This window comes from Harpegnathos saltator, unplaced genomic scaffold, assembly GCF_003227715.2.
Source record: "Harpegnathos saltator strain DR-91 unplaced genomic scaffold, Hsal_v8.6 scaffold186, whole genome shotgun sequence".
Classification (NCBI taxonomy): Eukaryota; Metazoa; Arthropoda; class Insecta; order Hymenoptera; family Formicidae; genus Harpegnathos; species Harpegnathos saltator.
Genome location: NW_020229968.1, coordinates 112,641 through 122,843, shown reverse-complemented (window position 1 = coordinate 122,843; position 10,203 = coordinate 112,641). Strand labels below are relative to the sequence as shown.

General features: G+C 53.8%; 1 long non-coding RNA gene across 1 annotated transcript; it reads right to left on the bottom strand.

Annotated features, from left to right (window-relative positions):
• Positions 1-7,524: 7,524 nt before the first annotated feature.
• On the bottom strand, positions 7,525-8,717 carry LOC112588289 (uncharacterized). The gene is made up of 2 exons (XR_003112742.1): positions 8,587-8,717; positions 7,525-8,189 (listed from the first exon to the last, which is right to left on the bottom strand). It is a non-coding gene; the product is annotated as an uncharacterized LOC112588289 (long non-coding RNA).
• Between the last annotated feature and the right edge of the window lie 1,486 nt (positions 8,718-10,203).

Below are 10,203 nucleotides of genomic sequence, written 5' to 3'. Positions count from 1 at the left end.
CAATAATCGCACAAACAGTGCGCTACAGTTGTATTCATATGCATTCTCGAATGAATTTACGTTGAGTTGCGGTAATTTTAGCAATTCGGGCAATATTAGTCGTATAAAATCACGATCGCTGACAGTTCGCCAAACAGTCATACTTCTCTCGTCGCTCACAAAGAGTAAACCACGGTACGCCGTTTCCCGTCGTTTGTCGATGTTCTGTTGCTGCTTGTACTGGGAATCAGGTCGAGTCGTTTCCGAAATACTTTCTTCGATGCTTTCTTCGAGCATTTAGCGTCATCAATAATTTATCCTCTTTGTAATGATATAGTGCATCGTCCATTTCTTTCGTATATGCACGTAATATCAGGATCAGGCAATGAACCAGCAGTTTTCGATCGTTTAATTGACTATTAGCCAGCAAAGTCCACATAACGGCTGAAGATTCACGTATAACTTTTTGCGATCGAATCGTTCGAGCAACTGCAATCAATGACAGTTTAGGTAGCCTCGTATTGTTGACGTTATACAGCTTGTAACGGTCGCGCCTCCAGGCTCGGTTGTTTCGGGTTGATCCGGCCCTGTGGCTTGGATCACGGTTTGCGAGCCGACCACAGGAAAGATTTTCAGGTGAAGGTGTGTGTGTGGTGTGTGTATGTGTCAATAAGCGAAGACAAAATAAGTATAACACAATAAGTCTTTATTTGCCCGTCACGACCGCGTGCCGTGACGCGACGTCCCAATGTTTGGGTGTTAGATGATTGCGTGAATCGTTTCCGCGGACGCTACGAGCCCCGCGGGGTCACCGTGGTAGGTGAGCGATTTGCTTGGAGCTTATTTTGGTAATTATTTCAGACGGCGCTTGATCCGCAATGAGGGTCGAGCCACCGATTAGTGACCGCGCGGTGTGTGTTCCGTTGTGGTTTAAAGCGCTAGCTTGGGTGATTCGGCACGCGACTTGACGACGGGTCGAAAAAACGGTGTAAGAACGCGTCGCGACACGTCGCGCTCGCTTTTGTCCTCGGCCGCAGCGTTGATCGCCCCGGGGGTCGAGGGGTGCGGGCGATGGGAGTATTCCTTGTGTGCTGGACCGACGCGTCAACTCCCAGCTGATCAGCTCTTGCCTTCCTGGTGTCCTATTTGATGAAATTACGAAAGAGATATCGTGAGATCGTTCCGGTGAACACACCGGAGCGACGGCAAACTCGCCGTCCGATCCTTATATCGTAAAGACAGCACAACATAAGATCGTTCCGGTGAACACACCGGAGCGACGGCAAACTCGCCGTCCGATCCTTATATCGCGAAGACGGCACGAAATATCGCAAAGACGGCACAAAATAAGATCGTTCCGGTGAACACACCGGAGCGACGGCGAACTCGCCGTCCGATCCTTATATCGCGGAGACGGCACGAAATATCGCAAAGACGGCACAAAATAAGATCGTTCCGGTGAACACACCGGAGCGACGGCGAACTCGCCGTCCGATCCTTATATTGCGGAGACGGCACGAAATATCGCAAAGACGGCACAAAATAAGATCGTTCCGGTGAACACACCGGAGCGACGGCGAACTCGCCGTCCGATCCTTATATCGCGGAGACGGCACGAAATATCGCAAAGACGGCACAAAATAAGATCGTTCCGGTGAACACACCGGAGCGACGGCGAACTCGCCGTCCGATCCTTTATATCGCAAAGACGGCACGAGATATCGCAAAGACGGCACAAAATAAGATCGTTCCGGTGAACACACCGGAGCGACGGCAAACTCGCCGTCCGATCCTTTATATCGCAAAGACGGCACGAGATATCGCAAAGACGGCACAAAATAAGATCGTTCCGGTGAACACACTGGAGCGACGGCGAACTCGCCGTCCGATCCTTATATCGCGAAGACGGCACGAAAGAAGATCGTTCCGGTGAACACACCGGAGCGACGGCAAACTCGCCGTCCGATCTTTATAGCGCAAAGAACAGGTATTATTAATCACCGTCGTAGACGGCCTGGTAACTCACTTACGAATTTCGGCAGAAGCTTCTCGGTTGATCCTCTCTCGGAAAGAACTAGTCGTGGAGACGGAACTCTGGAGACTTCCCTCTCGTTAAAATCCGCCGGGGTTATATACCCGAGATTTTGGGGCTTCGGTTTTCTTCGCCCTTAATCGGAGTTAATTCCGCTTTTTAATCGGAATTAATCGTGATTATGCGGCGTTTGCCGAATAACTTCGGCGGGGCCGCTAGCTCGGTTCGGCGGCCGATCGTGCCCGAGCGTCGTTGCCGGATAGTCGGGCATATTCGGCCGAGCGCGACGTTTCGGCGCGGTGTCAGCGCGGGTTGGGGGTGTGCGCTCAGCTGACTGTCGCGTGCTGCTAGGCGGCAGTCAGCGTAACGGCACAAAAATCTTTGTGTCGTTACACCACCTCCCCCTTTTTTTCCTCGTTTTCCCTCCTTCTGGCATGAAGCCTTTTGGTTAAAATGGGGATACGGTTGGCGGTACGCAACTGCCCGTTGCGTGTGAACCGCAGGCTCCCCCGTCCGGTCAGCGTCCGTAGACGGTATTTCCGGGAGACCCGGACGGAAAAATATGGCACGTGCCATATTTCGCCGGTCGGCAGCAAGATGGGCACTGGCGGCGGTAGTGCGGGGCCTTGTACCGGTGGCTGGATGGAAGGTTGCACCCTGGCTTGCGGTGGCGGGGTGTCTCGGAGGAGTCGCATGGTGCCCCTGAACGGCACGTTACTCCTGATCACCGGTCCCGACTGGATGTTGCTCATTGCTGGAGTTTGCGGCTCGTCCTCGCCCAGCAGTGGCATGTCGCGAGGTGGCGGCGCTGGGGCCGTCGAGGAATCCTCCCCTTGCTCGTCGAGCGTGATGATCGGAATGGTCCGCCTGGTGGTCGTGGTGGATACGACGACGGAAGGGGGGCCTCCGTGCGGGGCCTCGATCTCGCGTCTTCGTGCCACGTCAACAAGCCCGGGTGGCGCTGGGCGAATCTGGGGCTCTTTCCTCGGCCGGCCGATTCGGCGTCCGAGCGTTGGTGGTGCGGGTATCTGCCAACTCCCCCTTTTCCGTGTGGTCGGTTCCTTGACCTCCCTCTGGAGGCTAGGACCGGGCTTGGCTGTTATAGGTGCCAGCGGTGGTGGTTCGGTCGTTGAGACGCGGATGACCGTCGGCGGGGCCGCTGCGGGTGCCGGAAGCGCTGGCGGTGGTCCTTTCGGATCCTCGGGGCGATGCTCGGCAGAGGTTCCCCCTCGGTCTGGCGGGCTTCCCTTTTCAGCAGTCTCAGTGACCCGGCGCCATACGGCGGCGGCGTCGTCGTCGGTTTTGAGCAGGAGCTCGGCCAGCTCGTCAATATAGTTGTCTAGCTCCATATTAACGATTGACTGTCCCGCATGCTTGATCCTCTCCGCTTTTATAGTCGTTAGGCTCGAAATTACGGCTTGATTCGGGGAGATCGGTCAATCTTCTGGTTGGTCGATGTTCGTTACCTGTTGTTGGGAACGTGATCGTGTTGATTTCTCGGTCTTTGTTATCCGGTGCGGCGCGCATGTCGTGCACGTGTGTTTTTATAAATTCGGTCTCGTTCGTCTTTCAAATCGACGATTACTGGAGAATGTATTTTCTTTACGGTGAACGATCCGCTATATTTTGGCGCAAGTTTGGCATTGAATGCCTTCGTCTTGTCGGATTGAAGGTGTTCCTTTTTCCACACTGTTTCTCCGAGTTGTGGGCGCCATGCTCTCCTCCGTAAATTGTAATGAGATTCCTGTCGTTGAAATGCTTGGGCGAGATGCATTTTCACGAGCTCGTGTGTTTCAGTCAGTACCTTCGCCACGGTGGAGGGTGGCGGAACGGGAGGTTTGTCCCTTCGGTCTTCTTGGTGTGGTCGGGCCAGTTCGCGTCCGTGATTCAGGAACGCTGGGCTGAATCGGGTAGCGTCATGTTGGGCGGTATTAAATGCGAATCGGAGGGCGCCCAAGTGTTCGTCCCAGCGGCGATGCTTTTTATCGACATATTGGGCGATCATTGTTTTAATGGTGCGATTGGTACGCTCCACGGGATTGCACTGTGGTGTGTAGATAGGTGTGGTGCGGTGGCGGATGCCAAAATTTTTGCACATCTCCTGGAATTCCTTGGCACTAAACTGTGGGCCGTTGTCGGAGATAATGGTGTCCGGGCATCCGTGTCGATAAATAATGGTGTCGATGATGTGGGTCACGATTACTGGGGCCGTTGCCACTCGAAGTGCTTTGACTTCCAGCCATTTGGTGAAGCGATCCTGCATGGTAAGTAACCACGTGTGTCTTTGACGAGAACGCGGCAAGGGTCCCACCAAGTCGATGGCCACCTGTTCCCAGGGGTGCTTCACTGCCGTGGCGTGGAGTAGGCCGGGTGGTTTCTGTTGTCCGGCTTTGTGTGCTAAACAGGTGGGGCACTTTCGGACATACTGGGCGATATCGCGGGCCATGCCGGGCCAGTAGTAGTGTTCGCCGATGCATATGATGGTTTTGGCGATGCCGAGATGTCCGGCAGCGGGATCGTCGTGCATTCGTTTGAGCGTTAATGTTCTTTCGGTTGTGGGTAGGCATCTCTTCCATTGTGCGGCGGTTGGCACTTCCCGGAAGTCGAGATTATGTAGAAAATGTCGAAACACGTGGCCGTCTCGCAGGTCGTAGTCGGGATGTGCGTCTGGGTGTGCTGTGACCTGGGCCTTGAATTTCTCGTACCAGGAACAGGTCGGATGGCTGGTGATAACGGCCACTTCAGGTTCTCGGGACAGGGCATCGGCTACCTGGTTACTGGATCCGCGTCGGTAGCGGATCTCGAAGTCGTATTGTTGGAGTTCGAACTTCCAACGTCCGAGTCGGCCGGTCGGTGATTCAATTTTCTGCAGCCACTTCAGCGACTGGTGGTCGGTGAGGACGGTGAATGTGTACCCTTCGAGGTATTCGCGCATCTTGCGGATGCCCCAGACCACGGCCAGGCACTCCAGTTCGGTGGCGCTATAATTCCTTTCGGCATTGTTCAGGGTTCGACTGGCGTAGGCGACGAACTTTTCTCCCTCTTCAGTCTCCTGGGTCAGTACGGCTCCCAGGCCGGACTGGCTGGCGTCGGTTTGGAGAGTGAATCGTTGCGCAAAATCTGGACAGGTCAGCACTGGTGCGGTAATGAGAGCGTCTTTTAGTCGTTGGAAGGCGTCGGCCTCCTCGTCGTGCCACCTCCATCGTTCTTTCCTTTTGGTCAGCCGCGTGAGTGGTGCTGCGAGCCGGGAGAAATTCGGTACGAATCGGCGGTACCACGATGCTAGGCCTAGGAATTGTCGCACTTTCTTCACGTTGGTGGGTGTGGGCCATGCGGCAATAGCGCTGGTCTTCCCAGGGTCGGTGTGGATGCCTTCCTTGTTGATCAGATGACCGAGGTATTTTATCTGGGCGCAGCAAAACTGGCATTTGTCGATGTTGAGTCGCAGCCGGGCCCCCCGAAGGCGACGAAACACTTCGCGTAAATGAGTGAGATGCTCCTGGAAGGTGTTACTCAGCACGATGATGTCATCGAGGTACACCAACACGTTCGGTTCGAGGTCCGGGCCGAGGACAGTGTTGACCAATCGCTGGAAGGTGGCGGGGGCAGAGTGTAGTCCGAATGGCAATACCCTGAACTGCATGAGTCCGCGCCCGGGCACCGTAAAAGCTGTGATTCCCTTGCTGTTCGGAGTGAGCGGTACTTGCCAGTACCCGTTCTTTAAGTCTAATGTGGATAGGTATTTGGCCCCTCGCAGTTTATCCAGGGTAGCTGTGATTTGTGGCAACGGGTATGCATCCCTTTCGGTAACTTCGTTGACTTTCCGAAAGTCAATGCAAAATCGATAACCGCCGTCCTTCTTTCTCACGAGTACCACAGGGGAGCTCCAGGCACTGCTGGACGGTTCAATCACCCCGTCCTCCTCCATCTGTTGTACTTCCTCGTCAATGATGCGTTGCATCGCCGGATTCCGGGGTCGGTATCGCTGCTTGATCGGCGCGATCCCCCGGCTAACCGAATTTCGTGCTGGATAGCGGAGGTAGGTCCGGAGACGGTGTTGAGTTTTTCTAGTTCCGACCGCAGAAAAATTTGTAGCTGCTCGTCGTCTGTTGTGGCGACTGGTTGTCTGAACGCCTCGACTACTCCAACTGTACGGGTATGGTCGGCGGTAGGGAGGGGCGGGGGTTGTAGAGTTAGTCCGAGGCGTGACCACAAATCCATGCCGATAATAATTGGCGTGGTCAATTTCTCCATGACCGTAAAACGGTGATGGAACTGTTGCGTTCCTACCCAAAATATTAGATGGGTGGACCCGCAGGTGGCAACCCGGGTGCCGTTGGCTAAGGTTACCCATGAGCTGGGTCCGAGGGGTTGATCCTCGGGCCTCAAACTTTTGGCGCTTACCAGGGAGGTTTCTGCTCCAGAGTCAATTAGTGCCCTAAAAGGGCGATTTTGGTAGCGCACGGTTATACTGGGGCGCGGCGTGTATGTTATGCGTGGGACCGGGGAGTGTCCGCTCCGTCCTCGGTCACGCCCGCGTTTCCCGGTGGCGGATGGCACTGTTTTGTGAGCATCCCCTCTTTTCCGCATCGCGAGCAGAACTTAATGGCGGGTTGATCCCATTCCTGTCGCTGGTGTCCGGGCTGTTTGCACCGCCAGCAACATGCCTCGCGATCGTATGCCATAGTGGCTACGGTGGGTCCGCTTAACCGTGGGGGTTTCCCCTGGACGCGTTGCTGTCGGGTCAGTTCCTCGTATTTGCGGGCTAACCGGCCGAGGTCCTTGACATCCCGTGCCTCATAGGCTCCGAGGAACATTTTATAGCCCGGGTCTAGATTATCGTATAGACGGCCCAGCGTATTATTTATTTCGTCGTCGTCGCCACTGCGTCGGATCAAGGTGAGTAGTGCATTTTCATATTCTCGATATGATTCGTGGGGCCGTTGTCGACGCTCGACGATTTGGCGTCGCATTTCCTCGCGGTATAGAGGCGGTAAATAATGCTCGCGGAAAGCAGCGCAGAAATCGTCCCAGTTGTGCCAGCCAGGACGGTGGTTCCGATACCAGAGTAGCGGTTCTCCCCGCAGCATCTCTGGAATTCCCCAAAACAGCTGTCTGGTAGTAAGCCCATAGCAGACGCGGAGCTCATCAATCCGTTCTAAAAAGTTAAGCGGGTCCTTCCCTGTAAACTTGCAATCCCACTTATGGATTTCATGGATTGCCTCTGCGTCGGTGGGGGCTTTGTTCGCAGGATCCCATCCTGGTATTTGTTCGTCCTCCGTGCTGGCGGCACTGGGTATATGGAGGGGGCTAAGCACCCGTCGGTCGGTAGGTCGGGTGAGGAATAATCCGGGGTTCTCGGTCACGAAACGGCGAAGGCGTCGTCGGAGGTCATCGATAGTGCCGCTCGTGTCCAGTCCATACTGACCGAGTCGGTGACTAATTTCCGCCTTATTGAGCTCTTGTATCCAGGCTCTTGGGGCGGTACTCATCTTGATTCTCGTTGGTTCCCTTGTCTCCACTTATCGTGCAACACACACCTTCCCTTTAGCTGCCGGATCCTGGCAGGATCGCCATGTAACGGTCGCGCCTCCAGGCTCGGTTGTTTCGGGTTGATCCGGCCCTGTGGCTTGGATCGCGGTTTGCGAGCCGACCACAGGAAAGATTTTCAGGTGAAGGTGTGTGTGTGGTGTGTGTATGTGTCAATAAGCGAAGACAAAATAAGTATAACACAATAAGTCTTTATTTGCCCGTCACGACCGCGTGCCGTGACGCGACGTCCCAATGTTTGGGTGTTAGATGATTGCGTGAATCGTTTCCGCGGACGCTACGAGCCCCGCGGGGTCACCGTGGTAGGTGAGCGATTTGCTTGGAGCTTATTTCGGTAATTATTTCAGACGGCGCTTGATCCGCAATGAGGGTCGAGCCACCGATTAGTGACCGCGCGGTGTGTGTTCCGTTGTGGTTTAAAGCGCTAGCTTGGGTGATTCGGCACGCGACTTGACGACGGGTCGAAAAAACGGTGTAAGAACGCGTCGCGACACGTCGCGCTCGCTTTTGTCCTCGGCCGCAGCGTTGATCGCCCCGGGGGTCGAGGGGTGCGGGCGATGGGAGTATTCCTTGTGTGCTGGACCGACGCGTCAACTCCCAGCTGATCAGCTCTTGCCTTCCTGGTGTCCTACTTGATGAAATTACGAAAGAGATATCGTGAGATCGTTCCGGTGAACACACCGGAGCGACGGCAAACTCGCCGTCCGATCCTTATATCGTAAAGACAGCACAACATAAGATCGTTCCGGTGAACACACCGGAGCGACGGCAAACTCGCCGTCCGATCCTTTATATCGCAAAGACGGCACGAAATATCGCAAAGACGGCACAAAATAAGATCGTTCCGGTGAACACACTGGAGCGACGGCGAACTCGCCGTCCGATCCTTATATCGCGAAGACGGCACGAAAGAAGATCGTTCCGGTGAACACACCGGAGCGACGGCAAACTCGCCGTCCGATCTTTATAGCGCAAAGGACAGGTATTATTAATCACCGTCGTAGACGGCCTGGTAACTCACTTACGAATTTCGGCAGAAGCTTCTCGGTTGATCCTCTCTCGGAAAGAACTAGTCGTGGAGACGGAACTCTGGAGACTTCCCTCTCGTTAAAATCTGCCGGGGTTATATACCCGAGATTTTGGGGCTTCGGTTTTCTTCGCCCTTAACCGGAGTTAATTCCGCTTTTTAATCGGAATTAATCGTGATTATGCGGCGTTTGCCGAATAACTTCGGCGGGGCCGCTAGCTCGGTTCGGCGGCCGATCGTGCCCGAGCGTTGTTGCCGGGTAGTCGGGCATATTCGGCCGAGCGCGACGTTTCAGCGCGGTGTCAGCGCGGGTCGGGGGGTGTGCGCTCAGCTGACTGTCGCGTGCTGCTAGGCGGCAGTCAGCGTAACGGCACAAAAATCTTTGTGTCGTTACAAGCTGAGTTTTATAAAACGTGCGAGCGGTGTCAAGCGCGTGCGATATTGCTTCGGCTATCAACGTGTCTTGCAACAATGGTTCGGTATGCGAAATCACCGGTCGTTCCAACTCGAACGATTCCATTGATGATTTAGTACGAAATCGATGTCTACGGTTGAAGTAGTTTCGACGCAGCACGCGCGCTCGACTGCACGTGATCGCTCGATCACAATATAGCGAACGACGGATACTCGACGATCCATCCAAGGCACACCATTCAAACCATGGGACACGAGGTGTAGCGAGGACAAAGTCTGACTCTATCTCATATTCGAACAAATCATCTTCGGTGTCACTGCTCGAACTGTCTGACGAACTTCCAGAGGTCTTGGTGTTTCTATCGAGCACCTCCTCACTGCGTGGCATTGCGCGCCGTGTAATCACGAAATTAGATCCCGTTGTGTCAAACACGAACAACTCGTCCCAATCGCTGTCACTGCTCGAACTCTTCGACGAATTCATTGCTGCACGAATAAATTCTTCGTTCAGCAATCTTGGCGTTTTTATTGAGCCACTCCCCCCCCTCTTCATCACATCCCTCCCCTCTCCCCACTACGTGGCATTACGTTCGCTAATATTGCGACGTATCCATTTCATATGTTCGATAATATATTTTAATATCGAATTTGAATTGCAAAGAGTATAATCGCTCTACAAACAGGACATTCAGTCAGATTTTCGCTACAGTACGTACACGATAATGTATGTCGGCAAGGTAAAAACAGAACGTTTCGTTTATATTCTTAACATATGATACACTCGTGTTTACACTCTTTGAGTTTCTGCTGAGATCGAAATGTCGGTGTCGACGGCGTCAGTGCATCGCCGTCAAAGATTCGTTCGCGCTTATACGACTGCCTGACTGACTCTGTTTGTTCGATTACTAAAAATAAGTTTTCACGAATCGCGGCATGGTCCGTGTGACGTAGTACATTCAACAATAGATTAGCTCGGTTACAGAGATTTTCTATTTGCATGACTGAATTGGAAGTGTTGCAACACATGCGTTCAAAGCTTTCGATCAATTGCGTATACTCTTTTATGTCGCACTGCGTGGCTAGGCGTAGATCATTCAAACGGTCCGAAAGAGTTGTAACGCCAACCGTGTCATTTGTGTCAATTGAACGAGTAGCCACCGGTATGTAACCCATTAACATTCGATCGGCTATGCGCTCATCG